Genomic DNA, 23,525 nt, shown 5'->3' on the forward strand with positions numbered 1-23,525 from the left:
AAGGAAACCTAGAAGGTGACAGAAAGCATTTGGCTCAAAGGGTTATGATTTTTATCTCACATCATGCTGCTTAGCATTCTTTAAGGCATAATCCTTGTTCTGCTCATTGCCGAGTAGCTGTGCAGGTTTGTACAGATGCTAGGTTCAAGAATTCCTGCTATAAAATTATAGAACATCTGAGAGACGATGGAAATAGAGTTGGATAAATTTGTCTAGAATTTAGGGAAAAGGTCTGGCCCACAGATATTGTTCATTAGAAATCTGTCACCTCAACTTTTTGTCTTAGTTAATATTTGTTTTTATTCTCATCACTCAACAGATATAGGCCACCTACAGAAAAAGATTTGTTATAATTTGCTTTGATGAAACAATTTCATAAAATGAAAAGGCAGACAAAAGCAAAGCCATTTCAAATACATGTGCAGGCTAAGTCCAGCCTCACCAGCGTGGAGTATAAACCATGTGACTCCACTGCATGTTTTTGCCCTTCGATTTTCTAAAATCCTTTAATGTACTCCTGCCCCTCCCTCACTTCACCCAAAAGGAGAAAAACCCAGAAAATCTTCCAGGAAGACAGAAGAGGGGCACTGGCTGGGGAGCCTGAGAAAGATCCAGAGAGATCTCCAGAAAAAGACCAACGCTGAGACCCCAGCAAGGCTGCAGAGAAGATGGATTCCTAACTTCATGCCGTTTAAAACACCAGACATATAATTTAAAGGAACAGTCTTCCAAAGGCAGTGCTTTACAGGGAGGAGGAAAAAAGGCAAAGAGGAAGAAAGAGGGTCTTCTGGCAATTCAGTAGTGAGTAGAAAAAGAGAAAAAAGGGGGAAACAGAATTCTGCAAAACAAAAGGAAATCACAAATTAAGAGGACCCACAACCAGCCCCACTACGAAAACAAACAAAGCTCACTAAGGAGTCTGGATTTTGCTAGGATGACGGCTAAAGGAACATTAGACTAGGAGTTTTGTAAAACACCCCAATAACACGAAAATGAGCAAGATGAAAGTAATACCCATACAACGAAGGCAAACATCTCACCTCTCTTCCCTGTTCCCTTACCTCAAAAGCAATCATGAGGCAGAAGAAAACGTAAGTCTACACTCCAAACAGAAATAAATACACTCAAGGAAGCAGCTGAGGATATAAGTGACCATAACCAGACCAGCAGTTCAAAAACTCAGACCAGAAATGGCCAAAATGGGAAGACATCAGAAAAAGAAATTGATTGAACTCAGGAGGGACATGAACGAAAAAGACAAAATTATCCCAGTCATGAAAAATAAATTAAAAGATGACCAAGGGAGAATAAACCCAAATGAAAATTTAGTCAGGACAAAGGCAAAGACAAAGAAACAAGTCGGAGAATGAGAAGGACGTGAGTGAAACCAGCCAGTTAGAAGGTGGAAGGTGGTCAAAGGAGGCGAGGTCTTGGTGTGATTGCATGAAGGACCTAGAACAGCAGCGCTGGGCTCTGTGCAGCAGGACGGCTAAGCAAAAGGCTGTCACAGTGACCACAGCACCACTGGCCAGACCCCGAGAGAGCTGAGGGCATAAACAATGATAAGTTCTCCAGAGGATGGACTTCCTGCATACCCTGAGTTCATCATTACACATTCTATGCATGTAACAAAATACCACAGGTACCCACAAATAGGTACACACATTATGTATCAATGTTTTTCTGTTCTGTTTTGTTTTTATTTTTATTTTTTTTAAAAAAGGAAAAAAAATGAATTCCACATTCTTGTATAATCAGAGTGTCTACAGCGCTCCTAGAGGAACCCAAACCTTATGGTCGCTGGAAAGATAAAAACCAATGGGCCAATTGGAGTGAAACTCTGGCCCGGAAACGTGGGGTGCCAGCCCCCTCAGCACAGATGCAACGCAGAGTTATGGGAGGTGCCAATGACTCTGCTCTCTGTCCTGTCTCCTCATCTGCAAAATTAGAAAGCCTGTCTTGAGTATTTCCAGGAACCTCCCACCTCTTGGCTCCAGCCACCAACAAACTCTGCACGTAAGGCCAGGAGAAGCCCCAGAGCCAAGCCTCTTTTCTCATTCTCTTCCCACAAGTGCTTGGAGCTACAGGGAGGCCCCCTTTCCACTATGAGCAACCAGGTGCTCTGCTGTGTGGTCCTTTGTCTCCTTGGAGCAAGTGAGTCCTGGGTTCAGGGAGAAAATTCCTATCTGGAATACTGCAAGTTCCAAATCTAAGGCTTCCCTGAGGGACCGCAGCATCAGGCACCTCCGTGCCCTGTACTTCAGGCATGCCTCTTTCTTTTCCAGACACCGTGGATGGCGGAATCACTCAGTCCCCAAAGTACGTGTTCAGAAAGGAAGGACAGAATGTGACCCTGAGTTGTGAACAGAATTTGAACCACAATGCCATGTACTGGTACCGACAGGACCCAGGTCAAGGACTGAGATTGATCTACTACTCACAGATAGTAAATGACATTCAGAAAGGAGACATAGCTGAAGGGTACAGTGTGTCTCGGGAGAGGAAGCAATCCTTTCCTCTCACTGTGACATCAGCCCAAAGGAACCCAACAGCTTTCTATCTCTGTGCCAGTAGTATAGACACAGTGAAGCACGGATGTCGCCTCTCTGTGCATAAATGTGCCCAGTCCTGCTTCCCCGACCAGGTGGCAGGGCTCCTCTGCACTGTGTGACGGCAGGAAACGTCACTCAGCCACTAAGTAAGTTTAAAAAACTATATATATATATAAACTATATATATAGTTTAAAAAACTATATATATATATAAACTATATGTAGAGTAATATAGTCTATATAGAGACAACATATATATAAACTATATATAAAACCAAAACTATATATAAATATATATAACTCAACTTTATATATGAGACTAAAATGACAGTTTTATACAGTTTTTTAAACTATAGTTTTGTATATATATAACTACATATATATATATATCACTACATATATATATATATCATTTTTTAAACTATAGTTTTGTAGTTTTATTTATTTACTTACTTATTGGAGACAGAGTCTCACTCTGTTGCCCAGGCCGCGGTGCAGTGGCATGATCTCAGCTCACTGCAATCTCTGCCTCCCAGGTTCAAGCAATTTTCCTGCCTCAGCCTCCCAAGTAGCTGGGATTACAGATGCACACCACTGTACATGGCTAATTTTTGTATTTTAGTAGAGGCAGGGTTTCACCATGTTGGCCAGGATGGTCTCAAACTCCTGACCTCAGCTGATCCACCCACCTCGGCCTCCCAAAGTGCTGGGATTACAGGCGTGAGTCACCGTGCCTGGCTGTTTTATAGTTTTATATAGTTATTTTTAAAAACTAGAAATATAATAGTTTTTTAAACCTACTTATTGGCTGAGTGAAGTTTCCTGCCATATATGATATAGATATAGATATGTTATATATGTGTTATATGTTGTATATAAGATATATACATGTATATATAGAGAGAGTCAGAGAGACACAGAGAAGAAAGAAGAGGAAAGTTAATCGTACAACCCCAAGCTTTTTTCTGTTTTACTGAATTCTAGATGAATAGATGAATGAATGAATAGAAATGAATGAATGAATAGAAAATTTTCCCTTCTTTCAGGAAGATAAAAAAGGCTGTGGAAAGAGAGATGCAGAAGACAAACCCTGTAATCACAATTTCATATGACGCACGCTTTAATGAGAGACGTTAGTGGAGTATAGGAAATAACACAGCCAATTCTGTCTGGTGACATCAGGAAGGGCGTCAAAGAGGCAGCAAATTTTCAGATGAAACTTATTATTCAGATTTCACCAGATGGGCAAGTAGGATTTCACCAGATGGGCAAGCACCAAAAGAGGGAGGCAGGCTAAGGGAACTATGAAAGGAAAGAGTGATGAGATAACACCAGAAAAAAAAAATATCAACACTCCCTCCTCCACCGGAATATGGCAATGGAAGAAAATTTGGACAAATGAATGGAGTCAAGTTATTGAACAAAATTGAGTTTCTGGTTCTAGTGGTCCTTCATTGGACATCCGTGTAGAAACATTCAAGAGGCTCCGTAAGTGCAGGTCTGGCACTTAGAGGAGAGGGTCGGGCTGGAGAGAAATGTTTAAGTGATAGATAAGCACACAGGTGTGAATAAAACTTCCCAAGTGATCTTGTTTTCTATGTTTTCTCTCTTTATGCTCTGCCACCTATGCATTGAATTAGAAGGTAAGTGGTGTTAATTCTTATGTTGACTTACAAATGTTTATTTGATCATATAATTATGCTTCTAGAAATTGATGTTTCTGTATTATTCTTCAGATACAACTGAAACTGCTGGTTGAAAACTTTTTAAAAATATTGTCAGAAGCATCAAATAACCTTAGTCTGTCCTGCTGTATTGTTCTCTTTTTCCAGGGATAAGAAATTTTTAGAAAAATGTAAGTGCCTGTCCAGAATACACAAGACTTGGCTCCACGAATTTTCTTCGAATTATTGCCTGGATTCTGTGTTTAGCCTTGGATTTCTTCTTCTACATAGCCTATGGGAGTTTGACTCACACAGTCTCTCACAGAAACCAAAATACTAAAACATAGAGATGGAAAAGATATTTCTCCCTGAATAGGATCTAAAGAACATTAAAATATGGTAGCATGAGAACTACAAGCAGTCATTGAAACGAATGCTTTCTGACAGTAGTAAGTAAAACACTGGAAATGAGATGGCTCTAAGATACCTCACTTTGAATGTCCAGACCATATTCACAGATACCTCCACATCAGTCATTCTCTGAGCCAGAGGATGGAGCCAGGGACCTTCATGGCGGTGGGAGAGACACAGACCCATAGTGTTATCTGTGCTCTATGTACAAGCCATTCTCCAGAGGTGATGGGATGGGGAAAGACTGTCTGTCCAAGGAAAGGAAGAAAATGAAAGGGAAGATAGTAAGAGATAGACAATCTTGTTTCTCCTTGTTTTTCTTGTCCGTGACTAGAATGAACACAAATTCCTTTCTTTCAGTTAAGGAATTTATTAAAGCAGAGCGTAAGAACTTAAATAGACTTCAAAAATTCTACTGTAAAACTATTAACCATTTGCTTTTTTCAGGGTAATCTTAATACTGAAAAGAATGCTGTAGCTATGAAGTTTCATCATAACCTTCATTCCCAGAACCAGGTTGTAAGAGAGATATCATCTGAAGTAAAAGACAGGAAAGTTTTAAAATGTAAAATATCACTGAATGTTTTCTTAGCAAGTTTTGAGAGGCCATCACATCTGTTAAACAGAAAGATAATTTACATAAAATTTTAATCTAGAACTATTTCTTTAACATAATAAACATAATTGCTCAATTTAAAATCACATTGAACATAACCAACAGTAAATTAGACAAGTCAGAAAACCAATCTGTCAACTCTATAAAAATTCAAGAAATAGTCCAGAATTCTTAGGAAGCAGAAAGATATTTAACATGTGAGAAAAAGGTATTACCACAATAGCAGCTTTATTCCCAGTGGCCCCAAATTGGAAAATATTCAACATCCATTAACAATGCAATAGATAAATGATTGTGTTGCATTTATGTAACAGAATACAATATAGCAAAAAATGTAATTTCCAACACAGATATTTTAAATATAAGATTGAATAAAATATAGTAGACACAAAATTATACGGTATGTAGTCAGAATAGTGATTAATTTGGTAGCATCATGTATTTACTCTGAGGGAGACATGAGGAAGGCTTTTGGAATTCTGAATTCTGTATCTTGATCTGGATGATGATTATACGAGTATATTCATTTCAAAAATTCATTTGGCTGAACACTTAAGATTTGTGCACTCTATGTATTTTATACCTCACTTAGAAAGCTTAGAATGTAATGACAAGTATCTTACTTGACAAACGATCTATTGCTGTGTAACAAACCACTCCAAAAGTTAGTGATTTAAAGGAACAACATATTATCTGTTGTGGTTATGTAAAAGGGCACAGCTGGACAGTTCTCACTTAGGGCTGCTCACATAGTCACTGTCAGTCACTAAGGCTGGAGATATCTGAAGGCTCCACTAGGCTGGATATCCAAGGTGGCTTTTGTGTGCCCCTGTTGGTTCGTTACCTGGGATGGCTGCAGTAGCTGTGGACCCGCTGAGCATGTCTCTCTGTACACAGCCTTCGATGTGATTAGATGGACTGTCTCACAGCATGGTGGCCTCTAGGCAGCTAAAGTTTTTGCATGGCAGTTGTACCCTAAGAGCGAGCATTCAAGAGACCCAGATGTGGTCAGCTAGGCTCCATACAGCCCAGCCTGGGAAATATGCAGTGTCACCTCCACCACAATCCAGCCAACTCGGATTCAAGAGAAAGGCACTCATGGGAAGGTGACCACTAGCCAGTGTGTTTCATCAGGCTGGTATCTTTGAAGACCAGATACCACACCACAGTCATTTGAATTTGTGTCGTTACTTGGTACTCTTAGTTTTTCCCTGCTGCTCTTTTTGCACTGGAGTCCTTTTGGGATGACATCAATAAAACTATTTCATGTTTTTAAGATTGTATTTGTCTAGTATTTCTTTTTCAACCTTTCTACATGTAGCCTTTTTGTTGTTTTTATTCTTCAGGTGGGTATTTCATAAGCAGTGTGTATTTTTTCAGTCTCATGATTTATACAACTAGAATCCTCAGTCTATTGTCTTAAATGTTTTTCTGTATAGCTTTCTATAGCAGGTGATTTCCTAGGTTTTGAGTTGTGTTTCTTATTTGGTTTTGTACATTAATTTTTCTCACATTTTGGTTTCTTCTTCCCTCATGCATGACCTTATTTTTGTTGACTATTTTTCTCATTTCATTATTTTGTCTTTCAGAAGTCCACAATTCATTTTCATTTTTTGATGATTAACTGTAACATTTTATTGTATAATTATATTAAGAAAATCTGAGATTAGTCTTATCTTTATCCTTCTCCTGAAGCCTATGCAAACTTTAGAACAATTAACACCTATGGTTTCCTTTATGATTTCCAATATTTTGGATAGTTAGAATGTTAGATCTGTCTAACTATAATAACTAGAAGTATTATTGTTTTATTTTATCAATACTTAATTACAATTACCTACCTATGTGTTAACCATCATCTTTAACCGTCATTGTTTTTGCACAAAACTTTAGTATACCAACTCAGAGCAGAAAGAGGATCCATCATATTCTGTGTCTGCCCTATTAAGCATGCTTCTTTGCTGCATGGCGTTTGATTCCTGGTAGCAGATTTAACCCAGACAAAGATGTAGAGCCCTGTTATGGGCTATCAGACCCCAATACCAAGGCTTTTCTTGTGCCACAGCCCTTTGATCGCAGGCCACTGACTCTAACTTCTATCTCCTTTTCTAACAGTTCTCATGGATACTAAAGTCCCCCAGACACCAAGAAAATTGGTCACATTGACTAATTTTAAGAGATGGCATTGCAGTAGTCTCAGAAAATGAAAAGTCATAGCACATACTAGCTATTGACAGCGTATGGCTTGGCCTATGGCAAACCCATGACACAAATGGAAGTGTCAGGGAAGAAAAACCACCATAAGCATTAAGGAACAAAAGAGTATAGTATAGGAATTAGGCCTGACACGGATAAGTGAAAGTTTGAAAAGGGTCAGAAAAAACAACTCTAATGAGCTCTGGTGAAGGTGGATGAACTGGACTTTGCATTAAGTTTTGCATTAAGTTGGGTATATCCATGTACTACACGGAACCCTAAAGATGATGGTGTAGGAATTTATGGAAAATGGCTGACTCTATGTGCCAACAGCCCTGTAAGTTCTCAGAAAAGTTTGGTGGTGGGACTGCAGTCCCTCCTGGTCAGCAGAGATGGCAGTCAGTATAAAGAGCTGGATGTGAAGCAGGGGAAAGTCAGCATAAATTGGAACTCCCTGGCACTTTTGATGCTACTTCTCACTGCCTGGAACCAGTGATGACTTCACAACTCAGTGGCAGCTGTTTTACTTTCCCCTTACAAACTTCATGCATTTCTTCCCCCATGATCAACTCAAACCTGGAACCATACTAGGAAAAAGTTATCTGAAACACATTCCTTGCTTAGCCAGGTTGACACAGTGATAAAACACCACAGGAATATCCAGATGCTTCTTGACTTGCAGTGGGGTAATATCCTGATAAATCCAGCATAAATTGAAAACATCATAATTCAACTTACAATATCCAGCTTATCTGTACATAACCCCATCATAAGTCAAGGAGCACACTGAAATGCATATTGCTTTAGCACCACTGTAAAGTTGAAAAGTCATTAAACCATCATGAGACCATCTGTACCTGACAATTAGTGTTTCTCAAAATAAATAGAAAGATTTTCTTCTGATCTGAAGGTCTTCCAGCCACTCTCTCCCAGACATATCATAATATTGGGCCAGAGGTCACCCATCGCAAGCTGTCCTTACTTACTCTTTGCAGAAAAAGTAGTTAGCACTATGAAGTGGCCTCATTTTAATGAGATCCAACATACCCAGGAAAGAAAAAATGCAGCCACAGGAGCACACAGATGCCCTTCAGTAGATATGTCAATATTAACATAATGCAATAGCTATATTTGTTATGATAAAACGATTCCACAATTGCACAAACATAATATGATGGGCGAAGTCTAAATCTTATCTTTTCTAGCTACCTATGCCAGAGAAGAACTAAATATTAAATGAAAGCATAATTGGGAGGCTGTTATAAAAATGAAAACATAGGGCTTTCAGAATAACTTTCCAGCTCCTTGTAATTGCTACACATTTCCAACGTCGATCCATTAAAACAAGTATCCCAGCATGTTCAAATGAAAGAATTTCTTATGCCTCCTAGAAACTATTTTCACTGCCCAGTACTTAGTATGATCTCCATTACAATAGAATAAATGTAATTATTCTCACAACCTCAACAGTGATTAACATGGAAACATACAAGCTAAATCGAGAAATAATATTAGAATGTTTAGAATTGAGTCCATCTATATATGAGGGAAATTGTTATGAGATACTCATGAGGTAACTGTCTCATTTAGAAAATGATGAAGTGGCTTCATCATGATTATGAAGAAACATTGGACTTCCAGCTGAGGCACTGGCCTGGGCATTATCAATATTTATGGCAGTTCCAACCTGAAGGTCTAGTGATTAACCACCATGAGTTGTCTTGGTGTGATTACTTTGAGGATATGAAACAGAAGCAGCAAACAGATTCCAATGCCATTCATTACCCAAACATACACTTATTTCCTTATAAGAAACTCACTTAAGTCATTGTAATGCTCTATATCTCAGTGTATTTGTAATAAATTTAGAAGTTGATTTGGGAAATCTTCAGGCCACTTTGGGCAATGTATGAGTTTTTGTTTTGTTTTGAGACGCAGTCTCATTCTATCACTCAGGCAAGAGTGCAGCAGTGCAATCTTAGCTCACTGCAACCTCCGCCTCCCGGGTTCAAGCAATTCTCTACCTCAGCCTCCCAAGTAGCTGGGATTACAGGCGCCTGCCACCACACCTGGCTAATTTTTGTGTTTTTAGTAGAGACGGGGTTTCACCATGTTGGCCAGGTTGGTCTTGAACTCCTAACCTTGTGATCCACCCGCCTCTGCCTCCCAAAGTGCTGGAATTACAGGCCTGAGCCACTGAGCCTGACTTGTATGGTTCTTTGATAGGCAGAGAGATGGATGTAACACTGGTCGTGGGCAAAGATTACCACCAGGGGGCAGACTAGAGCATCTTTGAGATTCTGTGATCAGTCAGTCATCCCTCCTCGCTGGTGAATGGAGACGTGGTCACAACTCTCCCCGGAGAAAGTGGTGTGGTGCCATCACCGAAGATGCTGTTGCTTCTGCTGCTTCTGGGGACAGGTATGAGCCTCCTTCTACCTGGGAGCTTCGGTGGGCATGTGCGTGTGTTGGCATGGTCAAGTGGTGGCCAGGCAATGTGGATTGTTTATGCTCATCAAAGGGAGAGGGAGCGGCTCTGCTCTCTAGAGGTGTAAACGGTAAGGTGAGAGCCACCAGCCAGAGGAGATGGGGGATTATGGCCCTAGGGAGATGACAGAAAGATTGCACAAAACAAACGGGATTCTCCAGGAGCTGGGAGCACAGGGAGGGAGTGAGGCTCAGCTCTGCCTGTCATCCTGTCTGACTCGGGTCCTACTGGGCTCTCCTCTCTCTGGCTTCTGTTTTCAGCAGGCTCCGGGCTTGCTGCTGTCATCTCTCAATATCCGAACAGGTTTATCTGTAAGAGAGGAACCTCTGTGAAGATCGAGTGCCGTTGCCTGGACTTTCAGGCCACAACTATGTTTTGGTATCGTCAGTTCCAGAAACAGAGCCTCATACTCATGGCAACTTCCAATGGGGACTCCGATGTCACATACGAGCAAGGCGTCAAGCAGGACAAGTTTCCCATCAACCATCCAAACCTGACCTTCTCCACTCTGACAGTGACCAATGCGCATCCTGAAGACAGCAGCTTCTACATCTGCAGTGCTAGAGACACAGCACCAGGAAGGGATCAGAGACCACGGCAAGAACCCCCTGCAGCTGGGCCTCTGCCCCAGCGGGCCCCTGAGTGCTGAGAGCAGAGGCGTGGAGATGGAAAACCACAGCTTTCCTGACTGAGACATCTGGGTGTGTATGTAGGGGGTGTGTGTGTGACATCTGGGTGCGTGTGTGTAGGGGGTGGGGCGGGGTGGGGGGAGAGAAAGGAAAGAAGCCCTGTGAGTATGGAGAGTAGAGGAGCTGTAGTGTTTGAGACCCATGAAATGGCCATAGAGTTGGGCCTAAAGTGGTCAGTGGACGTGGAAGCTTCCCTGAAAATTATAAAACCTGGAATTTTGCCCTGACTCTGCCACATTAGTCATGTGCTCTTGAATAGATCTACACACAATCCTAGAGGTAGATATGAAGACAGTTGTATAATCACTGTGTATTTCCTATAATAAACTTCAGCGATTGGCTTTCTTGTCATCATGCTGGGCTCTCAAGACAAAGATAACCAAGAGGCAGCCAAGTAGACAGTTATGCATGAGTACGTTACCTTAGGGGAGGATGGCAACAGCATTGAATAGCACCCACTTCAAATTTGTGTTCAGTCCTCCTTGGACCAGGACCACCAAAATAAAATCCTATCACATTTCCTGTAAATGTTGAATGCCATCATGTTCTCCATGTTGTTTCGGTTGATGAATGAACAGAGTAAGACTCAGTACAAAGGAAGGAGAGCACCCTCTATGCCTAGGTACACACGATATGGAATGTATCCCTAGGGAAGGTGCTGGTGTGCTGGCTTCTGGGAAAGGTGTCAAGGGGAAGAGCGGGCAGAGGTACCTAGAAGGAAGATCTCAGACAACATGGCTTGTCTACAGAGTTGGAAAGTTCTGCCAGTAGCTAGAGGACAGTAAGTGGAACAGTGAAAATCCTTCCCTAGGAGAAACCAAATATTTACATTGACCACAAATCTGTATGAGCCAATAGAAAATGAGCAAAACATGATCATACATTTAATAGAAGAAACATGTATGACCAATAAACATATAGAGATATTTTACTGCATTGATGATCAGGATAATATGAAGCAAGACATAGTGATACATAGCCTTATATCCACTTGATTAGCAAAATATAAAAAGTTTAGAAATATAAAATGTTAGCGAGGGTATGGATTCATAGGATTACTTATAAATTATTGATGGGAGCATAAGTACTATAAACCATTTGGAAACAGTTCAGCATCATCTCATAGTTGAAGATTTTTATGTCCCATGACTCAGCAATTCCACTCCTAGATTTACATCAGGAGAGGCTCTTGCATACATGACTCAGCAATTCCACTCCTAGATTTACATCAGGAGAAGCTCTTGCATACACATATCAGAAGATATAAATACAAAAGTGTTCTTAACAGCACCAAACAGTAGAAAAACATGGCACCAAGCCACACATGCACCGAGAAGAGTGAATGAATAAACTGTGGCATATTCATATGAGTCAAAATGAATGAACTATAGTGAAGAGCAAGGTTATAGGTGAATCTTAGCAATATAATAGCAAATGCAAAAACTAAGTCTAATGAGACTATGCAAAGCCTAATGTGCTTTGCATAAAGCTAAAAACAAATAAGTCAAGGAAATAATTTTCAGGAATAAAATATGTTAGGTCAAATTTTATTGAAAGGAAAGCAAAGACCAGTCGTATGCTAGAGCCTACCTTATCAGCTCATGGGAGCTGACTGTATACATTTTTCCCAACTCCAGTTTTAGTGACATCATTTTGTTAGCTTGAAACTGGCAATAGTGAGGGTATTTACACTATAGAAATCAGCAAACACAATAAATTACAGTTTTGCTTTATTTTCCTCCAGAGAGTTAGTTGTCAACCCTTTACCAACACACTACTGGCAGGGAATAATAGTGACCCAAGTTCAGGATTTTTATAAGGCTGGGGCATGGCAGGAGATAGAATGAGAGAGAACTACATAGCTATACATTTAAATATTGTCAAGGTCTGTCTTGCATAATGTTGAGGAGGAGATGTTTTACAAGTTCCTATTATATTTTTACATAAATAAATAATTACTCATTGAGAAGCAATGCCTATGTGTTATCCTTAACCACAGGTTAAGATAAATAAAATTGTATGCATATAGAATCAAAAAGAAGAGATAAATGAATAGATTAGAGTTCTTACAAGAAAAGGATCAAGAGCATTTTATAGTCAAAACCAGGAGTGAAATAGCAGTGGCTCAACTGCTACCATCCTCATACAGACATCGGCTGCTGAATTAATCACGGCGGACAACCTGCTACCCAATAGACCTGGACCCTTGTCAACCCCTTTGCAACAGACAGGAAGGGTTTAGACACTAAGGGTGAACGTGAAAACATGGAGATGACACCTGGCCCGTGACCAAGGTGGAACTGACTAGAATAAGATGGGAGCCAAGTCTGCAGTGCACACGCTGCTGTTTTTCATCTCCGCTATGACCATGTGTTGCTGGTGGTTAAATACCCTACCTGGGTTCAGTCACCTTAGACTGTGCCATTGTCACTGAACTCACGGACCCATTTCAGTTGTAGCCTTTTACTCTGTTAGTGTTTTCAGCCTGGAGAACAGAGCTAGTAAAATACTTTAAAAATATTCCACTGCTCACTAATGGCATGGAAAAGACAAGAGCTTTTAAGGCTCTGGCATGAAACACGGAGACAGTGGTTACATTCCTATTTCATGCAGTCACTATTTCCCTCTGCATTAAGCTGAGGAGTGTAGTGTTTCAGTGACATTTAGCATGGAACAGTGCTGGGTTCAGACCTGCCTTTCCCAAACCAGCTATCAAGGACACAGCCTACTGCCTACCTACATTACCTTAGGAAAGAAGACAACAGTGTTGAACAGCATTCAGTCCAAATTTGTGTTCTGTCTTCCTTGGACAAGAACCAACAAAATAAAATCCTATCACATTTCCTGTAAATTTTGAATGCCATACATTTTTGATGAGCAATTATTTTTGAAGTGTTGGACTTCCTGTTCTGATTTAATATTCTACTCTCTGGGCTTTGTTGTATTTGAAATCAAGTTCACCTTTCAGAGGCAGTGATGGGTGAGGTAAGAGACAGACTCTTACATCCTCCTGCCCGATACACACACACACACACACACACACACACACACACGGAAGCACTGTGTTCCCCAGTAACGGAGAAGCCATGGGGAGAATTTCAGAGGTTTCAAGGGAGCTAAGGTTTTCTAATTCCTCTATATCCTTGGATATCCCCATTCTTAATGTCAAAAACAATCTCTGGAGCTGGTTTCCAGGAGTCTGAACCCATTTGCTACAGTACATGTATCATCTCAGGGGTCCAAAGGTGAATATTTGATTAGCTACTTCACAACTTCATACCACTGCTGCTGTTTCACCATTCTGGAATGTGGAAAGCAGTGTGACTCCTATTAACTGACCAGTAGTCAATTTCAACTACCCATAAATATGTGAGAGTCTTTTATCTGTAATCTCCTATCTGGTGCCATTTTTGAAAAGCAGTTAAGACTCTTTTACCCTAAAAAATGAACTATGTCTCACTTCTCGAAAGTAATTATTGATGAAATGCTCCCTGGAGAGTCTGAAGCCCCTGATATTGCATATTTAATGGCTATCCACCTTTTAATAAAAGGTATGGGGATAAATTTTAAATATTATTCCTAAATACCTTACATCAAGAAGAGCTAGAGTTAATTAAGTGGGACGAGAGATAATGAGTTCAAGGGCATTTAAGTAAGATTAAAGAACCAGTGCAAATGTTTTAATCAGGAAATAAATTGGTGTGTTTAATGACAGGAAAGAAGTCAGCAGCGTGGCAGCAGCAGGGGGAGGAGGCGGTTGAGTACAGAGCAAAATTGAAGAAGGCAGGAAGGCATCAGACCACTCACAACCTTACTGGTCAAGGTAAATGGTACAGAATCCAACATAAAGCTTAACAGGAGACATTGAGGTTTTCAACCTTTGACTTCTGTAGTAATCAGATTCGTGGCTGTGTGTGTATCTGTGTATTTAATCACCCTGGTCACAAAGTGAAGAAATAATGGACCGTGCAGGGAAGGCAAAATGTTACCTCTACCCTCTTCGGGTTTTTTGGCTGGGCCTGAGAACGGAACAGATTAACAGGAGAAAAGAGAACGGAACAGATTAACAGGAGAAAAGCAAACACATGTATTTAATGTAAGTTTTACATCACGTAAAAGCCCCCACAATTACAGGAAGACCTGAATATGCAGTTAGAGTTGAACACTCATATACTGAATTGGGCAAAGAGTCATACACTGTTAAAAGGTGAAAAAGTAAAGGGGCTTTGGCTAGGGTTGCTGGTGGAATGGCAAAGTGACGACGAAGGTGAGGGTTAGTTTAACAAGCTTTTTTGGTACAGATTCCTTGGCCTCAACATCATCCCATTCTATCTTCGATGTTATGATGCTACGATTCTTTCTTCCTGGTATAGATAAGACATTTTTTAATATGGGAGGTTTATTCCATTTTTCAAGAAGAAAAGGGGAAGGGTCAGAATACTCCTCTTATACCTGCTATTGTCTAAAGACATTAAAGGCATTAAAACGCCTCTCGCTCAAAATAATCCTTATGCCAAAGTGGCGTGTTTTGGGCAGAGGGTTGAGGGGCTTATGCTGCCACCCTCCAGCAGTGTGGACAGAATTGATGTGGAGGAAAAATGTTAGCTCAGACAAGCAGTAGTTTAGCTCGGATAATGATGATGGTGTTAGAAATATGGGGAAAATGAGACATTTAAAAGGAAGTAAATCAAAAGACTTGGCAATTGGTTAGACATGAGCAGCAACATGCAGGGGGTGGGGGGTGATGATTAAGAGACTGCTACAGACAGACAAATAAGGAGGACCAAGTGGGAAGAAGATCAAGATTTACCTTGAGATTGGGAGTACCTTTGAGACAGTGATCTAACCAGGAATATGCAGAGAGCAGTTGGATGTACAATCATGGACTCAGAAAATGGATCTGGATAAGAAGTATACCTTTGGGACATTTAGCCTCACTGGAAGAATGAAAGTGCCTCCAACCCCTTGATATAGAGTTTACAATGAAAAGAGCAGAGAACATAGGATAGAGATTTAGGGAGCACACCTGCCTTGGAGGACTATAAAAGGTTGAGGGAGGCAAAATGCACTGATAAACCACCATGGGCATTAACCACCATCTTTATTATTAACTAGACTAATGGCTGAGTCATGGTGTCAGTAATCACTAGTAACAATGCTGTGGAGTATGTGGCAGGTACCACACCAAGCGCTGCTTTTTTCTTAATTCCGCTTTGATGCTTGGGATGCCTCCTTGCTGCCTCGCTGCGGGGCGGGCCACTCCCGACTCATGCAGGCTGAGGCAGACCTCAGCGGGCATCGGATGAATTCGTTCCTTTGACCACTAGAGGGTGATGTGGATCTTTCTATAAAATATCTGCCACTCATCCAGTGTGGACTGGGAGCTTCACCAGATATTTCAGATGATATGCTTAGGTGCTGATTGACCGAAAAAATTGCAGATATCCTGGGAGGCCAATTGGTCTTTAAAAATGGCAGGATCTAATCTTAACATTTTGTAAAACCCTTAGCATTTACCCATATCTGGCACCTGTAGTCATGTGATTTCTACATAATTGATAAACACATAAATGAATAATGCTGTGGTTTCTATTCAACATTGTGCTGAATTTGCAACCAGTGAAACAAGGGGAAGAAGTTGAAAATGAGAAAGGAAAGAAAAATAAGTAAGTATTGGAGCATGACAAGCTTAGTTATAGAGATTCAAAAGGGTCTAAAGAAGCAATGCATTATCAATAACAAAATGTAGTAACTTTACTGAATTTAACATAAATATAAAACATTATTTTATTTTCACATACTAGAAGCAGTTAAGATATGTTTCTTAACAAGAGAGACAATTTACAAATAACAATATAAAATATAAAATAAACACCTAAGAACAAATCTATTAGAAGATTAGCAAAGACTATCATGCAGAAAATTATTAAAATTTTAGGGGAATGAGGGTTGGGCACAGTGGCTCATGCCTGTAATCCCAGCACTTTGGGATGCTGAGGCGGGCAGATCATGAGGTCAGGAGTTCAAGACCAGCCTGGCCAATAGGGTGAAACCCATCTCTACTAAACATACAAAATAATTAGCTGGGCATGGTGGCACACGCCTGTAGTCCCAGCTAGTCCCGGGGCTGAGGCAGGAGAATGACTTGAACCTGGAAGGCAGAGGTTACAGAGAGCCGAGATCATGCCACTGCACTCCAGCCTGGGCGACAGAGCTAGATGCCATCTCTAAATAAAGAAAGAAATAAATAAATTTAAGGGAATGATTTTAAAAGTTTGAAATAAGCCAGGTGTGGTGGCTCACACCTGTAATCCCAGCACTTTGGGAGGCCGAGGTGGGCGGATCACCTGAGGTCAGGAGTTCAAGACCAACCTGGCCAACATGGTAAAACCCCGTCTCTACTATAAGCACAAAAAATTAGCCGGATGCAGTGGCGGGTGCCTGTAATCCCAGCTACTTGGGAGGCTGAGGTAGGAGAATTGCTGGAACCCGGGAGGCGGAGGTTGCAGTGAGCTGAGATCACACCATTGCACTCCAGGCGGCTGGGCAACAGAGTGAAACTCCATCTCAAAAAAAAAAAAAAGTTTGAAATAAGTAAAGATATACAACATGATCATGAAAAAGTGAATCCAATAGTAAGGTTATTTCAATTTCTGCAGTGTTATCTATATATTCAATATCACAGTAGTCAAACTACAAAAGATTTATTTGATGAATTTTGGCAAATAATCTACAACTAAGTGAAAAAGAACAAAAATAAGCAATATTTAAGAAGTACAAAAAGTTATGTGAATTGCTCTATCAATTATCAAATTATGTTATTTAGGATAATGAAAGGAGCATGATTAAATAGGCAAATGGAAAATAGAAAATGAAAAATGGGCCCATGAATATACAGGAATTTCACATATGACAGAGGTGTTACTGAAGCTATATGGAGGAATTATGTAATATACAAGTTATTCTGGAGCAGGTGGTTATCCATACAAGGAAAGATTAATTTAAAACTTACTTCACAATATATGCCAAAATAAATCACAAGTGGATTAAATGCTTAAATGCAAAATTCAGAATGTTAGGTGTTTTGGTAAATAATAAGGATTATGCCTTCATGAACTTGGGCTATGGGAGATTTTTTTTTATAAAGAATTAAAAAACATGTTTACCCCAAATAAAAGAATAATACATTCTACTAAATGAAGAAATCCAACAAAAAGTAGCACAGAGAGAGTAAAGACATACACCACAAATTGGAAAGATATTAGCAACACACATAGCTGACACAGGTTAGGTATCCAATCCAGAGTCTATTAAGAACTGTTATAAATAAATAATAGTTAATCAACCAAAAAGAAATATGGACAAAGGGCAGTTTACAGGCAACACTGGTGGCCTATAATATATAAAATATATTCAACATTCTTAGCAACCAGAAAGAAGCAAACTAAAACTAAAATATTGTGCCATGAGATAATTTTAACATACTAGACCGGCAAAATTAAAAGTATATTAAATAGCAACCGTAGTCTTAGATGTGGAACATTTGAACACACTCATGAGCTATTGGTGGGATCATTTATTTGGCCTCATCACTTTGGAAAGCATTTTGCTATGTTATGTTATGTAAAGTTGACATGTTGCCTTGAAGACTCAGTCTTTACACTGCCAGGTATGGCAACAATCTTGCACCTAGGTAAGCAGAGACATGTTCAAGAATACAATACTGTTTGTAGCAGCACAACACCCAGGGAAAAATTAGTGTGCATTAATTCAAGAATGAATAATAAATTCTAGCCAATGAATATAATGTAATACTAGATAGCAGTGAAAGTAAATTGTCTAGATTATGTGTCAACATATCACAGACCTAATGTTGAATGAAAAACTAACATTATAGAAAATACATAAACTAGCCGATTCCTCTCACATTTCAAAGACATGCAAAATTAAATACTATACAATTTACAGATTCTTGTGTAAATGCTAAAGACTATAATGAAAAGCAAGTGAATGACAAATTTAAACTTCAGTTTACACCTACCTGGGCATGACGGAGAAACAATAAGGAAACCTAAGAGTAACATGGACTAAGAAATTTTCAACAATAATCTAACTCTTAAGCTGATTGGTTCAGGCAAAGGTACTTCTATATATGCATTGCATATTTGTTGTAAATATTGTTCTGTATAGTTCAACATTTAATTCTTTAATGTAACCGGGCGCGGTGGCTCATGCCTGTAATCCCAACGCTTTGGGAGGCTGAGGGGGGCGGATCACTGGAGGTCAGGAATTCAAGACCAGTCAGTGACATGGTGAAAGCCTGTCTGTACTGAAAATACAAAAAATTAGCCAGGTGTGGTTGTGGGGGCCTGTAATTCCAGCTACTCGGGAGGCTGAGGCAGGAGACTGCTTGAACCCAGGAGGTGAAGGCTGCAGTGGGCCGAGATCACACCACTGCACTCCAGCCTGGGAGGCAGAGCAAGATCCATCTTAAATAAATAAATAAATAGATAAATAAATACTTAATGTAAAGCAGCTGCTATGTGATTTTTATAAGTGTGTCAAAAGCTACTATTTGTAAAGACCAAGTTGTATGATTCCTCACCTGAGATGGAAGGAAAGAGGGGAAGAAGAAAAATCACAAGTTAAAAAACTAAACAGAGTATAAATAAGTTCAACCATTGTGGAAGACAGTGTGGCAATTCCTCAAGGATCTAGAACCAGAAATACCATTTGACCCAGCAATCCCATTACTGGGTATATACCCAAAGGATTATAAATCGTTCTGCTATAAAGACACGTGCACATGTATGTTTATTGCAGCTCTGTTCACAATAGCAAAGACTTGGAACCAATCCAAATGCCTATCAATGAGAGACTGGATAAAGAAAATGTGACACATATATTCCATGGAATACTATGCAGCCATAAGAAAAGGATGAGTTCACGTCCTTTGCAGGGACATGGATGAAGCTGGAAACCATCATTCTCAGCAAACTAACACAAGAACAGAAAACCAAACACCACATGTTCTCACTCATAAGTGGGAGCTGAACAATGAGAACACATGGACACAGGGAGAGGAACATCACACATGGGGCCTGTCAGCGGGTGGAGGGCTAGGGGAGGGAGAGCATTAGGAGAAATACCTAATGTAGATGATGGGTTGATGGGTGTGGCAAACCACCATGGTATGTGTATACCTATGTAACAAACCTGCATGTTCTGCACATGTACCCCAGAACTTAAAGCATAATAATTTTTTAGGTAAATAAATGTATGAGTGATTTTACCTAAAAAAGTAGCAAAACATTGAGTCACAGAAAAAAAAAAATTAAAAGCAGGCTGAAACTTACACTTTTTTTAACAGCTAAAACAAAGCTATGAAATTGAAACGACTCTGTCCCATGTACAGAGCATCTACGAAGGCTATGGGAAGTGATCACGTCACAAGCAGGTTGCTGACGGGGGCGGGGGGAGCGGGTGAGGAAGCCTTACAGAAAAAGCTACCACCACGATTTCTGTCTGAGCCAACCATGTGCCTCAGACTTCTCTGCTGTGTGGCCCTTTCTTTCTGGGGAGCAGGTAAGTCCCTGTTCTGAACTGGTTGAATTCCAGTTCCAAGACTCTCTCCTGTGGCTGCAGTATCAGCCTCCCTCCTGGGTTTTTTTCTACAGCTGCTCTCTTCTTCCTCCACAGCCTCCACGGACACCAAGGTCACCCAGAGACCTAGACTTCTGGTCAAAGCAAATGGACAGAAAGCAAAGATGGATTGTGTTCCTGTAAAAGGACATAGTTATGTTTACTGGTATCGTAAGAAGCTGGACGAAGAACTCAAGTTTTTGGTTTACTTTCAGAATGAAGAAATTATTCAGAAAGCGGAAATAATCAATGAGCGATTTTCAGCCCAATGCCCCCAAAACTCACCCTGTACCTTGGAGATCCAATCCACGGAGTCAGGGGACGCAGCACTGTATTACTGTGCCAGCAGCAAAGCCACAGTGCCAAATGTTAGCCCTTCTTAGAACACAAACTCGTTATGGACCCAGCTCAGGAAATAAGTGTGTAGCAGGTTGGTAGGCTCTATAATAACAGAAACCCAACTTGAAAGACAATAAATCAGAAGGAAAAACTTGTAAATAATAGCTCTAAGTGGGCACAACAAAAGGGGGTTATTTAAAACAACTAATGGGGACAAAACCCCAGGAAAGGGGCCAGAAGGCATAAAAAGCTTGGATACCTCAGTGTTCAAGATATTAGGTAAGATACACTAGGTTCCCTTTTCTCTTTCTATGTGAGCTTTATGGATTTCTAACAATCCTTATATAAAGAATAGGATTCTGTGCTTTTCACTTGGTAAAGTTGTGAGTGCAGAAATAAGAATGACAAGCAGATCAACTATGTCCTTCAGGTAGACCCTGATCTTCTGACTCAGCACATTTCCTTGAACTAGAAACAAACTCTAAGGGCTTTTGGAATGCTTCTCACAGCTCTCCCTACCATAGAAGCTTAGTGGGAACCATTAGCAATCCCTGCCCACTGGGATGTTACAATCACAAACGTTTATTGATTGATTGATTGATTGATTGATTGATTTTTTGAGGCAGAGTCTCGCTCTGTCGCCCAGGCTGGAGTGCAGTGGGGTGATCTTGGCTCACTGCAAGCTCCGCCTCCCGGGTTCATGCCATACTCCTGCCTCAGCCTCCTGAGCAGCTGGGACTACAGGCGCCCGCCACCATGCCCAGCTAATTTTTTGTATTTCTTTTAGTAGAGACGAGGTTTCAGCGTGTTAGCCAGGATGGTCTCGATCTCCTGACCTCGTGATCCGCCCGCCTCGGCCTCCCAAAATGCTGGGATTACAGGCATGAGCCACCGTTCCCGACCAACAATTACAAACATTTTTAAAGCAACTCTATTGAGACATAAGATATATATGGAATATGAATGCAATAAACAAATGCAACCACTGCAATGAAACACACCCCCATTTTAAGTGTACACTTCAACAAATTTTAACACATTTTTATACCTATGTAACCATGATGACAATCAAGACACAAAACATTTTCCTCATCTCAAAAGTCCGCCACATCTCTTTATTGAGGTCTTGTTAATTTCTCTCAGCTTTGCTTTGTATTTTTTATTATACTGATCTTATACATATTTTCCTAAATTTTATTTTAATAAGATTATTATAAATGTACTCAATAAAAAATATTTTCTGCCAAGATTTCACATCAGCCTAATTCAATTTCATCTTTACATTTTTCAATTGACATCTCTACCTCAGCATATTACATAAAAATACCTTCTCCAGAAATTGCATATGGTGTGGAGCAACCATATGTGAGCTCACAGCGTCAGCCTTATTTACCATGTGAACCAATCAAGTGTTAGTCCTGTTCTGTTTCCAGGTAAAATATACTCATTCACATATATTGGAAAAGCTGTGAAATTTCTTGAAGGTGTACTTTAAGAAGAGGTACATTTTGTTAATGAAAGCATACCTATGAGTTAAGATTAATTAAAGGGAATATTTTGCAGTTAAGCACATGATTTGGAATGAGGGATTTGGGTGTTGCAGCCCTATGGGTCAAGCCTCTGAATTCCATTCTTGTTTCTCCCGTAGGCCACCTTCATCACGTCTATAGTTCTACAACACAGAGTGTCAGTAGTAGGGAAGGTTGTTCATGTGAGAACGGGGAATACTTGGGATTCTGCAGTTTCTGCTCAACTTTGCTGTGGACTTAAAATTGCTCCAAAAATACAATTCACTAATTTAAAAATGGATACAAGTATTCAGATGGAGAATTACCATATTGGAGGCACGAAATGGGAACATACTGTTGAATCTGTTGCAATATAGGAAAGGTGTTAAATGACAAACTTTTTCATTATTTACTCCTTTATCTAGGAAATAGGACACTATTTAACATTGACTACAACGAGGATCTTAAATACAGTAGAACTGTCTAAATTCTATCAATAAGAATAGTATATATAATACCAATATTGGGATCTGAGGTGTCTCAGAATTAGTAACACATAGTACGGTAGAGATTATTTTAAAACATAGTGTGGAGATAATTTTGTGATTCCATTTTAGGAATACTATTTCTGATTACATGGTTTCTTAGCATAAAACCTCACTCTTTCATGCAAGAGAGTATATACTATCATACTATGTCCCTGTAGCTTTCTATTCCAATAATCCTCCTCTGGAATAAAATATACATGATGATAATCATGATGATGATATGGATAATGATGAATATAACTGATAATGCAGACAGTATGTAGAAAGATAGATGATAGAATTTGTACCATGTTTCCAGGACTAGAATACAATCATGGTAAGTATAATATAATACCTGTTATAATTGAGGTCTGTAAAGTCTTAAGAAGTAGTTTAGTTTTTTTCCCTTGACACCTTGACAAATCTGCAAACTACACATACAGGCTTAAGTATTTCTGAGGCTATGTGAACTTCCTAAAAAACATCTCCTGTCTATGGATTGCAGCATAATACATACTGTCTTCTAAGGAGAAGTTTTTAACCTGGGATCCCTGGATCTCCAAGCAGTGCACAGATAAAATTCAGGGAATCCATAAATTTGAATGGGAAAATGGATCTTTATTTTAACTAATCTCCAACTGAAATATACCTTTCCTTCTATGATATAGTGAGTAAACCATAGTCGTTTTAGTAATACCAGTGACAAGATAAATAACAGAAATCGCAGACATTTGCTTATATGTTGCATAAATGACAGTTGATATAAAAGTCAGATATTTTCATATCATGTTACATGCAGTAAATATACCTTCATCACTATGTTGAAATCGTGACAGTTTTCAGATTCACTAGGTTAGTTTTTAATGAAATTTAAAGGTGTTCCTATATTAATA

General features: G+C 39.8%; 1 protein-coding gene across 1 annotated transcript in view; it reads left to right on the forward strand.

Annotated features, from left to right (window-relative positions):
* LOC105546604 overlaps positions 1 to 23,525 on the forward strand; it is a 261,509-nt gene that overhangs the window by 1,339 nt on the left and 236,645 nt on the right. The gene's annotated exons all lie outside the window — the stretch shown is intronic.

The sequence above is a fragment of the Mandrillus leucophaeus genome, unplaced genomic scaffold (genome assembly GCF_000951045.1).
Source record: "Mandrillus leucophaeus isolate KB7577 unplaced genomic scaffold, Mleu.le_1.0 Scaffold365, whole genome shotgun sequence".
NCBI classification, from domain to species: domain Eukaryota; kingdom Metazoa; phylum Chordata; class Mammalia; order Primates; family Cercopithecidae; genus Mandrillus; species Mandrillus leucophaeus.